Genomic DNA, 14,847 nt, shown 5'->3' on the forward strand with positions numbered 1-14,847 from the left:
TGGAACTTGGTATATACATGTATCGTTAAGTTACAGTTCTCTTAGGATTTGACTGCCTTTTTACAGGGACTCTCTATGCTTACTGTTAATAGTTGTATAGACTGTTCCTGGCTCAGAATGGTTCTCTGCTCAGCAATTGTCGCGTATTTAGAATTTGATTCAAATATCTTGTAGATTTAGCAGTAAAAAAAAACACAAATTAATGTATCTAACAGCTTTCATTCAGGAGCACAGTCTGTATTAATTAATTTTTGTAAGATTTAATAATTAAAGCGAAAAATATAGTGAAAATAAGTTTTTTAGTATTATTATTATTAAATCTGCAGGCGACTGTGGTCAAATTAAGAGATTCTCTGTTACTTGAAAATCTTATCTGATTCAGGATCAATTCATCGGTTACACTCTGTAATGGCCTGACCATTAAGTATAACCGACGATTGGGCTCAAGGAGAAAAGACTATCAGGTGCTGATACTTTAATTATGAACCAATCTGACATATGGTAAAAAGCTGAAAAACAAATAAAATACAATTTTACAATGTGTTCAATTAATGTTATTAAAACGAAATGTCAAAGGTAATAGATAGCACAGTCCGTTGAATCCGAGAAAATGTTGTACTTTCAAGAGCAGTTAAATTTCCAGTGTTTCACGGAGAGAATGTTCAAATATGTATAGAGTAATTTGAAGGCTTCACAAACAATGTTGTAAAGTTAACTCACTCTGTGGTTAGCCACGAATTGTGTCCTAGATGACATTTGTCCTTTGAAAAGTTCTCCAGAACTGGTATGACCTTGCAATGTTCGGTTTGAGATCCGTGTGCGCAGGGGAAAGGTAGCGATGATACGATGTTTTAATGTTCTTATAAGGTTAAAGATGAATAATCCTCCTAGACTGGAACACATAAATAGATTAAGAATATAATCAAACGAACTATATAAATTACGGAACGGTGTAACAGAATACTCCCCGTCTGATGTCTATCTGATATCACTTTTCCATAAATGTATACAAGATTTACACAAATGAATTAATCTCAATATAAATTGAATATATACAGGTGAAATGTCCACTATTTCGTGTGAGAAATATCAGATCTCAACGATTTTTCACTATAAAGGTTCCTAATAAGTACGTTCCACGTGAAACTGGGTAGGCACAGTTTTTTTGTCCTTTAGAAGAAGGGTGTCTCGGACGACATTGTTGTGTTCTGTAGAATGTTCTATTACTGCTGTATCGATAATGGGAACTGTTTTCTCCAACGTAGTTAGACGGCGATGACGATCGAAGATAGATCGAAGTATAACAAGAGTTAGTAGTTGGTTGTCTTCCGATTTGGCGATATGACACATCTTTGTGAGTATCAGACGAAATTAGGCGTTTCGTCATAACGTCCAATCCTGCAGATCTAGTCGCTCTATCTGTAGAGTGGCGTCCTCTATGTTTGATTTTGTCGTAGTAATGTCCAAGAAAAGGTGTTACTCTGTGACGATGTCCAGATAAGACTACTGGTTCCTTTTCACTTATATTCAAGTCAGATTTGACAATACTGCTTCCTCCTCGTAGTAGACGTTGCTCATGCAATGGCAGATTGAGATTGGCAATAGGTCCTTCTTTCGGAATAGGTTTGTGAATGCTGTTGATTCCCTCTCCATGAACTTTAGGTTCTGTTGATTTCGGAATGAAACTTTTTTTATCTATAGATTTTTCTATAGAAGTCACAGATTTTGCTTTTAGTGAGACGAGTGCTGTCCCTTTAGAGGAATTTGTGCGTTTACCAGGCTTGGTACTAGGTCCTGTACATTCAAGGGATTGTATTGAATGCGATTTAGCGACCTTGGCATTCGAATGAAAGTTTTTGTCGTTAGACTGAACAACAATTGGATTCTTGTCCTTGACGGCTATTTCCGGTCTTGAGGCAAGACGTTGTTCTGATTCCGTGAATGAAACGTTAGTTATCTTTGTGTTGACTTCAATAGGAACAGTTTGCTTGTCAATGTATGTATTTCCAATTATGACCCAACCAAGTCTCAACTTTTGGGCAAATGGAGTTCGGGATGGTCCTAGGCGTTGTTCAAGGACGTGGTGTGCCTCTATAAGGTCCCTTCCAATTAGGAGTAGAATTTGACAACGTTCCGCTAGTGGTGTAATGCTTCCTCTGAGTTCTGTCAGATGAGGATGATGCATTGTAACTTCAGGAGTAGGAATTTCGTCTCGATTATTGGGAATATTATTACATTCAATTAATGTAGGCAGATCAAATTGTACGTCACTGTGTACAGATTTTATGACGAAATCTTTTCCTCTTTTCCCAGAAGTAGCTACTCTGCCGGAGCATGTTGTAAGAGAGTAGTTTTCAGGTTTCTCCCGAACGTTGAAGAGACTGAAGAATTCAGGCGAGGCAAGAGACCGGTTGCTTTGGTCGTCAACAATGGCGTACATCCTGATAATTTTGTCTGTCTTGTCCTTGTGGTACACGTCCACAGGTAATATCTTGGCATAAGATTTCTCGCTCTTATGATCTTTGTAGATCTCTGTGCAGATCGAACTTACAGAGGTTAACTTTGTTTCAGCCGACTCTGTCTGCTCCCCGCCGTAGACTTGTGTTAGCTCCCCGCCGTAGGCTTGTCTGGGTGAGCTAAACTGGGAACTTTCAGAATGTTGTGGTCTAGTGATGTGAAGTGCTGTGGTATGTCGTTCACTTCCGCACTCGTTACAACTGATACTTGCGTTGCAGTCCCGACTTCTGTGTATGGTTGACTCACAACACTTGTAGCACACATTGTTTTGTCTTAACAGTTCCTTGCGTTCCTCGATTGGTTTGGCTCGGAATGCTCGGCATTCATTCAAGGTATGCTTTGTCTTGTGTAGGATACACAGATCTTGTTGTTCACTGCTATCTTCAGTTTGCTGTTCAACAGCGGTCTTATGAACGTTGACTTTAGAGTACGTATGAGGTGTGAATCTTGGCGTAGCGTCTTTTGTATTTGATGTTACTTTTGACCCAAAGATGAACCCAGGATCGTTCTTAATTTTGCTAATTTCCCTGATGAAGGCAGAGAATTCTGTGAAAGGTGGAAAAGCAACTTCATATTTAGACTTGTATCTTGTAGCCCTTGTAATCCACTTTTCTTGGAGTCCGTATGGCAGTTTTTCTACAATAGGATTTATCCCGGACGAAGAGTCAAAATATGCTAGCAAACATCCCAGCTTGGGATTTTCCTTGTGATATTCTATTTCTGATAGAATATCAGACAAGTCATAAAGACGTGCGTTATCTTTGTTCGTCAAGGTAGGAAAATTGACGAGTTTATTCGTGATAGAGGCTTCCAACATTTCTGGAGCACCATATCGCTCATCCAGTCTTTGCCATAACCTCTGTAGGCCTCTAGTAGGGTTGTTGGCATTTGATGCCCTAATACTAATGGCATGTTTACCAGACTCTGGCCCTAGCCACTTAATCAGTAGGTCTATTTGTTCCGAGTCAGAAACTTGTAATTCGTCTATGACGTTTTTGAAGCTAGATTTCCATGTATGGAAGGATTCTGCCTGGTCATTAAAATTTGTTAGCCGGGAGAACAACAGGTCCTTACGTAGGAGAAATCTGGTTATTTCCGACGTAGGATTGATTTGTTGCTGGTATGCAACAGGGATCTCTTCTAGTACGCCTTGTTTATGGTGTGAAACAGGGATCTCTTCTATAAAGTCTTGTTTTGTGCGTAAGACAGGGATCGCTTCTTTAACACCCTGTTTTTGGTGTTCAGTAGGGCTCTCATCTGAAAGGCCTAGTTTTTGTATGCCGGTTACTAATCCCAGATCTGGGATTAAGGTAACTTCCGGTGACTTAGTATCTGAAGGCAAGACGGCAGATGTCTGTGACAGCAAGTTCAGTGCCACGGATGGCACGAACGCTGGTGCTTCGTGACTCAGCTCGATCTTAACAGGAATTTGTTTTTTCTTTTGAGGTCCTGTTACTTCCTTTACAACAGTTGATACAGGAAGTTTATTGACGAAATCTTGCACACGCTGGAGCGGGTCTTCCTTTTCATCAGGAAGATCGCTAAATGCTTGGCTGCCGTCGTATTCCAGAACACGAGCCTCGGCTTCTGCGGCTGCAGCTTCTCTTTGTGCTTCTAGAATGTTCATAGCAGCTTTAATTTCGGCCTTTTCCCGTGTTGCACGTGCAGCCTCCCGTTCCATTAAAGTTTTCCTGCGTATGGCCTCACGTTTCATTTCAGCTCTCTGGTGTGCAGCCTCAGCATTTCTACGTATAGCCTCTTGCTCCGCCTCGGCTTTTCTGCTTGTGGCTTCTTGATCTGCTCTGATGGCTTCTTGTTCTGCTCTGATGGCTTCTTGTTCTGCCTCGGCCTTTATTTCATTTTGCTTGAAAAGAGTCTGTTCTTCTATCATTGCCTCCTGCTTTAGGAGCAAGGCCTGTTTTTCAGCAAAGGCTATCTGAGTTCTGGCAGCCTCTGCTTTAGCACGCTTCTTCCGTGCAAGACTTGAAATGTCAGAGACGTGGGAGCTCCCACTGTGTGAGGATTTCTTGCCTCTAGATGTCTTTGTTTTTGTAGATTTAGCCTTTGTAAGAGCGAGGCGATGCTCGTGTAGTTTTTCCATAACTAGCTCCACTTTGGACAGACGTAAATCCAAAGAGAGTTTACATGCATCAATTTCTTTTTGACTCTCCAATGTTCGGGTCCTTTTCAGAAAGTCTAGGTATTCATCTGTGAGCCTACGATAATTATTACAGGCTTTAACAAGTTTGTCCTGGACTGTTAGGAGTTGCTGGAGATCGTTAGGAGGCGTTGTTACTTCCAATAACTGGGATTCAATGTCTGCCCAGAGAGCCTCTAGTTCCTGACAGAACTTGTCACGTTTTTCAGTGAAAGCTCCTTGTCCTTTTTCCGTGAGGTCACGTACTCGCCTAGCCTCGGGAGTTTCATCTGACTGTGATGTATTAGACGGATTTTCTAATAGTTCAAGGACATCTCCTTCTTGGGGCTGAATCTCTTCTTGTTGTTCCACATGACTGGGATCCATATTGGCTCAACTTTGTTAGGTTGCTGTCAAGTTCACATAAGAGTTTACACTGTCAGTGTAAAGGTATGTACGTATGTACGTTGCTACGTTGTCGTTCCTTGTCTGGATATGTAAAGACAGGTTGTCGTCAATTTACTGTACGTCAAGGGATGACGCGTACATGCAGGGCTCAACAGGTAGGTTGCTGTGTAGCTGTGGAGTGGCGTTATCTGTGAGACACAACAGGCAAGTTGTAGACTTTTTACTGTAATGGCCTGACCATTAAGTATAACCGACGATTGGGCTCAAGGAGAAAAGACTATCAGGTGCTGATACTTTAATTATGAACCAATCTGACATATGGTAAAAAGCTGAAAAACAAATAAAATACAATTTTACAATGTGTTCAATTAATGTTATTAAAACGAAATGTCAAAGGTAATAGATAGCACAGTCCGTTGAATCCGAGAAAATGTTGTACTTTCAAGAGCAGTTAAATTTCCAGTGTTTCACGGAGAGAATGTTCAAATATGTATAGAGTAATTTGAAGGCTTCACAAACAATGTTGTAAAGTTAACTCACTCTGTGGTTAGCCACGAATTGTGTCCTAGATGACATTTGTCCTTTGAAAAGTTCTCCAGAACTGGTATGACCTTGCAATGTTCGGTTTGAGATCCGTGTGAGCAGGGGAAAGGTAGCGATGATACGATGTTTTAATGTTCTTATAAGGTTAAAGATGAATAATCCTCCTAGACTGGAACACATAAATAGATTAAGAATATAATCAAACGAACTATATAAATTACGGAACGGTGTAACAGAATACACTCCCCTATCACAAGTGATTCTTTGTTTTGCTGACATTCTGAAAAAAGGTATTGTGTAAGACCCTGTTCACACTAGCATTTTTTTTTTATCGATCTAATTTGAATCGATCTAAATAAAACCAGTTAGCGTTCACATTATCTTTAATCATATCGATCTCTATCGGTCTAATATGAACCACTGCGTTCACACTACAATTAAAAACGCAATCGATCTAACCTTTTTGCCCGTAAAACTGTAAACACTTTGTATAAATAGAACTGATTTATCAAATTCATGTGCTGATACACTGATACACACACTTGGGGGGAAAAAATTGGATAAAGTTATTGTTTCTCTTAAATCACAATTTAAAATTTTGATACTGGTGTTATTGCAGTTTTCTTTAATTTTGAAAAAAAAACTGTAGCAACGAAGTTACAACACGACGCCGGAAATACTGCGGTTCCTGCAAAGAAAAAAATCAACATAAGAAAAGAAGACACAGATTTCGCAAACCTATGCTATGGCGAAGACAACATGTTTACAGTTTGTTTTAAAGGTCTTTTAACAGAGAAATATGGATTAAACAACGAACCTCTGAGATAGTTTTGCCGCTATACATGCGCATACGTTATTTTCGATTCAATCGTACTAGTTTAAACCGATCTCTGCGTTCACATCTAAAGTAAGATCGGTTTACTTTAGATCGATTCAAACTAAACTACCTCTTTTGGTGTTTTAGTTTAGACCGATTGAAGATCGATTCAATGCGTTCACATTAGCCCTTAAACCGATCTAAAGTGAACCGGTCTAGTTTAAATCGATAAAAATGTCCTTGTGTGAACGGGGTCTAAGTGTTGACTCTCAATTTCAATTGCATGATTAATAACAGATAACTCGTTACCCGGACTTCTGCAAAAAAAAAATATCCAGTTCACTAATTTAGATGGAAGGTAAACGGACAGAAAGTCGCAGGACAAAAGTCACAGGACATAAAGTCACAAATTTGATAGGACAAAAAGTCAGAAACAATTTTTGACAATTGTTTGAATATATATGAAAAAGATCTTGAAATATTTTCTTTTTATTACATATATTCTTTTTTAATTTAAGGAAATTGCTCATAAACTTTGATAAATGAAAATGTATTATACTTTAGTCATGCAAAGGAAATATTTAAAAAAAAATACAAAAAAAAAGTGTTTTCTTTTTCAAAGAAAAATAATCCCAAAACTGAATTGTGACTGTTTGTCTGTGACTTTTTGACTGCGACTTTTTGTCCTGTGGCTTTCTGTCCTACATTCAGACTGAATAGGGGTTTGGTTGCCCCGTCTCCCTTTATCTGAGACTACTATCTCAGTGATGAACTTTATGTTTTTTGTATTGTGCTTGTCATATACGTATGTCGGATAACAGCTCTACAGACCTTATGTTGTATTGTTATATGTATAACCGACTTTAAATAAATCTTTTTTGCTAGCCCCTAACAAGTAAGAATTAGGTTACTTCTTTTTGTAATACAAACAATTATGATGTCTTGCATGGCTTTTTTTTTTACTATGATGGCATCCCAGAAAAAAGTTGAAATAGCCATGCAAGACGTCATTATCATTTGGACTAATAGTATGGCACATATTGTCGTACCACAGGGATTTGTGTCAATTTATCTGGTTTTCTATCCTCGCGAACTCCAAAAACTAGTGATAAAGTGTTAACTTACTTCTTAATTAAAGCCTAATATTTAGAAGGCAGAAGACCTGGACCATTCATACTTTGTATATATACATGCCTTAAGTTATGAAGTTTACATCTGTCATCCGCCCTTTTTTGGGACTATCAATGCATTTGAATTGGGACATGTGGTTAGAACCCCCCTTTTTAAAATGGCCAAAACCACCCCTGATTATCATGATTATAATGCATGAGTAATAGGATTCCTCAGATACTATAAACAATTTGTCTACTATATTTACTTTTAATTATTGTATGGAATGAGTGTAAGGTATGCATGTCCAACTGGCAAGTTTTATTTGACCTTGACCTCATTTTTATGGTTCAGTGGTTATTGTTAAGTCTGTGTTTTGGTCGGGTTTTCTTATATATTGTATGCAACATGTCAAGTATATTTGTAGTATAAATTTTTTTAGGGATGTACATGTTCAATGTTAGTCTGGCATGTTTTAGTCAATCTTGACCTCATTTTTATGGTTCATTGCTTAATGTTACCTTTTTGTTTTTTTGGCCATTTTTTCTATTTTCTTATTTACAAATTAACAAAAGGTCAACTAGGTGCATATGTCTGACTGAGAAGTTTCATCTTACTTTATTTTCATAGTACATTGGACAATATAAAAAAAGAAGATGGGGTATGATTCGACAACTCTCCACAAGAGACCAAATGAAACAGAAATAAATTAACAACTCAAGGTCACCGTACAGCCTTCAACAATGAACAAGGCCATACTGCATAGTCAGCTATAAAAGGTTCAGAAATGACAATGTGAAACAATTTAAACGAGAAAACTAACAATCTAATTTATGTAAAAAAAAATGGAAAAACAGATATGTTACACATAAACAAACGACAATCACTGAATTATAGGATCCTGACTTGGTACAGGCACATATATATATATATATATATATATATATATATATATATATATACATAACATATATATATATATATATATATATATATATATATATATATATATATATATATATATATATATATATATATATATATATATATATATACATAACGAATGTGGCAGGGTTTACCCGTATGGAACTATGAAAATGTTTAGTTTTTGTGGTTTGGCCTATTTTCCGGATACTGTACGTAGTAAGGCCCCTTTATTTAGTGAATGGAATGATTGTAAGATGTACATGTCTCTCTGCCATATTTGATATGACCATGACCTCGTTTTCAGGGTTCATTTTTATGAAACACTGCATTGTTTTGTCAGTTTATCATATGTTTAAAGTTACAGGTAGATTATATTTGGTAGATATGTAACAATTGTAAGGTGTGCATGTCTGTCTGGCAGATTCATATAACCATGACCGAATTTTATTGTTCTTTGTTCAATGCTAAGTTTTCTTGGTTTTGTCCTTTTATCAGATATTATAAGCATAGGTCTACTTGTTGTTGTACGGAATGAATGCAAGGTGTCATATATAAATAAAAAGATGTTTGTCTGCCAAGGTTAATTTTACTGTGACCTCATTTTCCAGTGGCGGATCCAGAACTTTTCATAAGGGGGGGCCCACTGACTGACCTAAGAGGGGGCCTGCTCCGGTCATGCTTCAGTGATTCCCTATATAATCAACCAAATTTTTTCCACGAAAGGGGGGGGGGGCAGGCCCCCCAGGGCCCCCCCTGGATCCGCCTATGTTTTCATAGAATAATGATAATATTAAACAGCAAGAATGATGAGCAAGTCGACGTTATATACAAATGAGGCAAAACTTTCAGTTCATTTCATAATTATGTAATAGTAGTTATTTTTGTCATTAAATGATAATGTTTACCCTTTTATGTGTAGGGCAAGAACATTCAAGATAAAGGGACACTATAAACAGAAGAAATTATCGACAAAAATAGATTTACAGAGGTCAACAAAGCCTAAATGGTAAGTCCACTGTTATAAAAGTTTTTGCCCTTGAATAGTGATTAAATATTTATTAAAATAAGATGTGGTATGATAAATGAGAAAACTATCCATCCGAGTTCAATTCAGTGGATGTAAGAATTGTAATTACTTATATTAGAGGCCAATGATGACCTGTAAGTAATGAGAAAACCCATACCTTATACATGATATAGTAATCTATAAAAGACAACACTTACAAAATTTGAAACAAAGCATCAATTCAAACTTCAAATATACCAGACTAATTTATAAAAACAAAAAATTATGAAAAACAAAAATGACGGATATGAACCAACATAAACCACTGAACTATGTACAAGCTCCTGATATTAGACAGGCATAATATGGCTGGGTTGATATAAAAATAAGAAGCAGTCTGATTTCCAATGAGACTTTTCTCCAATAGAGATCAAATGACATTTAAGGGGGCTTGAGGGTATAAAAATTTCAGAAAAATATTACATATTTTTGTTTTTCATAACTAATTTAATTGATAACTTTATTAGTTGTTACTTTATCATATGGTACAAAAATCATTCAAAACATTCAATTCGTTTTGGCCAATATGACTTTAAAAATGTATATATATCATTGAAATTATCTCCCTTTGGTGCAAAAATGTCATTTTTTGGCATTAGAATTGTAATATCTTTTTTAACTCATCAGTGACCTATATTTTTTATTATCATTTTCAAATCAGCTGTACTTAAACTAAACTATTGTAAAATTTAAGCGATTTCTGTAATTTAGTTCTTTTTTTATTTCGATATTTCATCTATTTCTCCTATTAGCATGATTAGTTCCAACAGAAAAAAAGTACCTTTACAAAAATGTATGCTTCTTTTGAAGGTGGATTGTGAGCTTAAATGAACGGTGACCCCATTTTTTTTATTTTAGTTTTCTATTAAGTATAAGATAAAGTTCATTTAAATAGGAAAATATAGTGAAATCCTATATGAAGAAATTTTTTTTATTTAAACCCTCGAGCCCCCTTAATTTAACAAAAATGGTTCACTGTACAGCCTTTGACAATGAGCAAACCCTTTTCCCGACAGCGGTTTATATAACAGCACAACATTTGAACGAATTGTAAACATTTGTTGCAATGGGCTTAACTCAAAAGACTGCAACAAGGAACCAAACAACAACCAGTAATATGTAAATCATAGACACAAAGCACTGAAATAAGAGTACTAACAATGAAAATTCAAATGAAAGTTTATCAAAATGTTCATAAACATGATAAAATAGCCATTTTATTGCTGTATTTCTTTTCATTGATAATTTTTGAGTTTTGTGTATTTGTAGGTCAGACATCTCAGTTTTCATGGTCATCATTCAACAGATCAATAATGAACAGAAAACTGAAAGTTGATATTTTTCTCCATAGTGCGATTTTTGTTTAATAATTCGAAATGGAACATGTTTTTTCCTACATTTATTAGAAAGAGGAAATTTCAACATAACGACTATAAACAAAAAGGCGTCATATTATCACGATCATCGATGCACAAAAACTTGATCATGTAAATGCAACAATGTAATTATCAATTGAAAGAAGGAACGATGAAAAAAATATTAGTATGTTGTTGTCCAAATAAAATTGCTTTGTCTTCTCATTTGAATAGCTCCATCCAATAAAGATGCACGGAGGAAGATCTTTGAAGAACAGATTGAAAAAATGTTTTTCTAAGAATTGCAGGAATATTCTAGTGGATGAAATAATTTATTGACTTGACTCTTATATAGTGGACTGAATAATTGTATATAGCAAGCAGTGAAAAAAGAAAACTAAAACTTTAACAGAAAAAGTGTTTATATTACTAATTTGCAAATATAAGCTTTATATTATGTACACCACAAAGGTATATAATTCAAATTGTTTGCATATTCATGAATTGCAATGAAACTGTAACAAAGAAACCCTTACCTCATGAAAAGAGTAAACTATTCAGTCAGAATATGAGATATTTTTTTCAGTTCTATTTTTCATGAAAAAATAAAAAAAACAAAGATTTCAAGAAAATATTTTTTCTTTTATTTAGACATGTCATCATTTTGTTTCAGTTAAAGAACTCTACTCTTTGACCGTAAATATTATTATACATTCCAAAATAAGAATAACCTTTATTGTCATATAAACAAATAAAAAACATGTATGTGACAAAATAAAAAAAAAAATATATTTATATATAAATATATATAAAAATATAAAAAACTTTTTATACATTTAAAACTTTTTACTACCAAACAGCATTCATTGTAACATACACATAACTGTATATTTATATCTATATATTTATAATTTGAATCCCATAGGATTTTATTTTGTCCCATGGGATATTAAAAATCCCATGGGATAATTATAGTCCCATGGGATTTTTTTTGTCCCATGGGACAACAAATATCCCATGGGACTACAATTATCCCATGGGATCAAAAAAAAAACCATGGGATTTAACCAAAATCCCATGGGATATTGAAAATCCCATGTTTTTATAAATCAAATAGCAAAATAAATATAATAGTCACAGTAGAAAACCAATGAAATTATTGAATCCCATGAAATTCTGCACATTTTGGTTATATACATGACTCTGTAGCTCTTATTTGAGGCGGCGGCGGATTTGCAAATGAGTGTTTTGCAAATTTAAAGTGTCCAGTGTTTAAATGATTGGTAACTGGACCAGGAGTCAGTATACTAGAAAATGAATTTGAAAGATTTTGTGGTTTGGGTCATTCTATAACAGATAAACGACCTAATGAAGACTCTACGAAAACACAAAAAGATGTCTTTAAACAGCTTTAAAGGCTTTGTAAAGTGATGAACGAGTTTGGAAATTCATTTCTAGAAGAGTCGTCAGATTTGCAAAAAATATACTCCATTTAAGATATTGTTGAACAGGTAAGATATGTAAATAAACTCCAATATATTGGTCCAAACAATACGAAGATCTTTTGAAGCAAATGCAAAACGAAGGAGAACCTGCTTTTTATAACCAAATAAAAATAACAACTTCTTATTTTGGCAACAAAAAATGAAACTGGAAACGTCTTTGTCAAAAACAAAGCTAGAGAACCTTAAAAGTGATTGCAATATCTTTTCTAGACTTTTCATTTCTTGTTACAGTAGACAGTTTTACTTGGAATATTTCTTTATCCATAAAAACCAAACTTCTCCTCTTTATCTCAGGATGTTTCTTGAAATAGTGGTATTAAATCGCTGCAAATGGGTTTACTTGGAACATTCTGCGATTTGCTGATCCAAATTGGGACGCATTGATCGTTGGTGGGGCAGCAATGGTTAATTCCAGGTCACAAAGTTGGCAACAATATTTGATGATTATGCAAATGATGACATACTGCCTTACAAAAAATCTTGCATCGATAAGTATTCAAGAGTAGACATTGTATTTGATGTTTACTAAATGAATAATTTAAAGGCTGTGACAAGACAAAGGCAAGGTTTTTTGTGCCAGATGGAAAGGTGATGGTTCTGGTAGAACACCAAGGGTTTGGAGTAGTTTTCTCTGTGAAGATGACAACGAAACGAAAATTGTTCAAGTTTCTTGCTGACAAAAGAGACTAATAAAAATGTGTATGTTATTCATGGTGAAAATATTCTTTGCAATTTCAATAAGGATACTTCCTATTTACCACTTGTAATCATGAAGAAGCAGATACACGAATGTTTGTCCATGTTCGGCATGATTATGAAAAGTGTTGTTAAATGTAATTTTAGGTAGTACTGACACAGATGTAATAGTATCAAGAATTGCAGCAATCGCAAAACTAGGTAGAACACATTGTGGATAGGTAATGAAAGGAATACAGACTTTTGTTGGCTTCCTGTACGTGACATATCAAATGCGTTTGGTCCTTGTGTAGCTGCTCCTCCTTTCGTCCATGCATTCAGTGGATGTGACACTTTGTCGAATTGTCGTGGGAAAGGGAAGAGGTCAGCTTGGCTAACAATGGAAGGTTCAGATATAAAGGACTTTTTTTTTTTGGCTTAAGTATGAAGCGAGGCACGATGTGAATTGTTTGCCAGGAAGCAACGGCATTGTGATGCAATTCCGCCTACAAGAGGTTCTTTTCCAGAGCACATTAAAAGAGAAGTACATCAAGGAGGAGTTGTTTGGGCTCAGCCTGATTCATGTATTCGACAGGTACATGTACCAAGTCATGAACACTGGGGTTGGATGAAAGAAAGAATCAATGACAGTTGCAAACAGAAATGGAATTCTGTGACTGCCGTTGCATCCTCGTGTCAGGAACTTTTGAAATGCGGAGGCAAAAATCCAGCTGTGTTGGTAACTGTAAATGCTACCGTTCTGGCTTTCCTTGTACGGGTAGTTGTATAGGCAATTGTCAAATAATTATAAGATCAGCAACCTGTCTTTCTTATCAAACTAGACATTTAAACTTAACAAAGAGTGTTATCACTTGTTAAGTTGATGGAAATTATAAAAATATTTTCTACGTATTTGCCTCCATTTTGGAACCGGAAATCACTATTTTTCTTCATTTATGTGTTGTTTTGTCGTACTTAGGAACTGTTTTTAACGTTTTATCATAACTGACATTAGTGTATACCTATATCACATCTTTCAAGGATTTACATCCCTTGTGAAGTTGCTTGAAAGTATAAAAATTGAAATTTTTGATAGGAATCAGATTTTGAGACTGAATTTACTTTTCTGAAATCAGTCACGAAACGAAAGGTTTTATCTGGTTTTGGCACAAGGAGACAAGGAGAGCTCCATTCACTGTTACTCGGCTCAATAATATCATTGTCAAGCATATATTTAATTTCTTTTCTCATACATGTAGCTTCAAGTTTGAGTGGATTGAGCCGATAAGGATGTTGCTTAATTGGAGAAGCATCTCCTACATCAACATCATGACAAACAGCAGTGGTTTTGTTTGGCACATCTGGAAAAAGATTTTTAAAAGAAAATACCAAAGTTTTTATTTCTTCTTTACGATCAAAAGACAGATGTGCAAGTTTTGAGTCTAAATTTGACAAAATTTCTGAATTTTTCAATCTAACTGTCTCTTCCAAAGTTTTAGAACTTAAAGGTGGTTCAATTACATCTGGTTTGTCATGATTGTTCTCAAATTTTACTATGCCTAAAGTGGCAACTGGTTTACTCTCACATTCATTAGTACGCTCAAAATATGGTTTTAACATATTAATATGACACACTCTGTTTTGTTTACGCCGACCTGGAGTTTTTACAATATAATTCAAATCATTGATTTTACTCTCTATTGTAAAAGGACCACAATATTTAGCCTGTAAAGGATGTCCAGGGACTGGCAAAAATACAAGTACCCTATCACCAGGCTCAAAAACTC

The 14,847-nt window shown here is 35.4% G+C and overlaps 1 long non-coding RNA gene across 1 annotated transcript; it reads right to left on the reverse strand.

The window, feature by feature from the left end:
• Positions 1-5,342: 5,342 nt before the first annotated feature.
• On the reverse strand, positions 5,343-5,838 carry LOC143044565 (uncharacterized). Its single transcript, XR_012968716.1, has 2 exons — positions 5,603-5,838; positions 5,343-5,391 (listed from the first exon to the last, which is right to left on the reverse strand). It is a non-coding gene; the product is annotated as an uncharacterized LOC143044565 (long non-coding RNA).
• Positions 5,839-14,847: the final 9,009 nt, after the last annotated feature.

Source organism: Mytilus galloprovincialis, chromosome 9, assembly GCF_965363235.1.
Source record: "Mytilus galloprovincialis chromosome 9, xbMytGall1.hap1.1, whole genome shotgun sequence".
NCBI classification, from domain to species: Eukaryota; Metazoa; Mollusca; class Bivalvia; order Mytilida; family Mytilidae; genus Mytilus; species Mytilus galloprovincialis.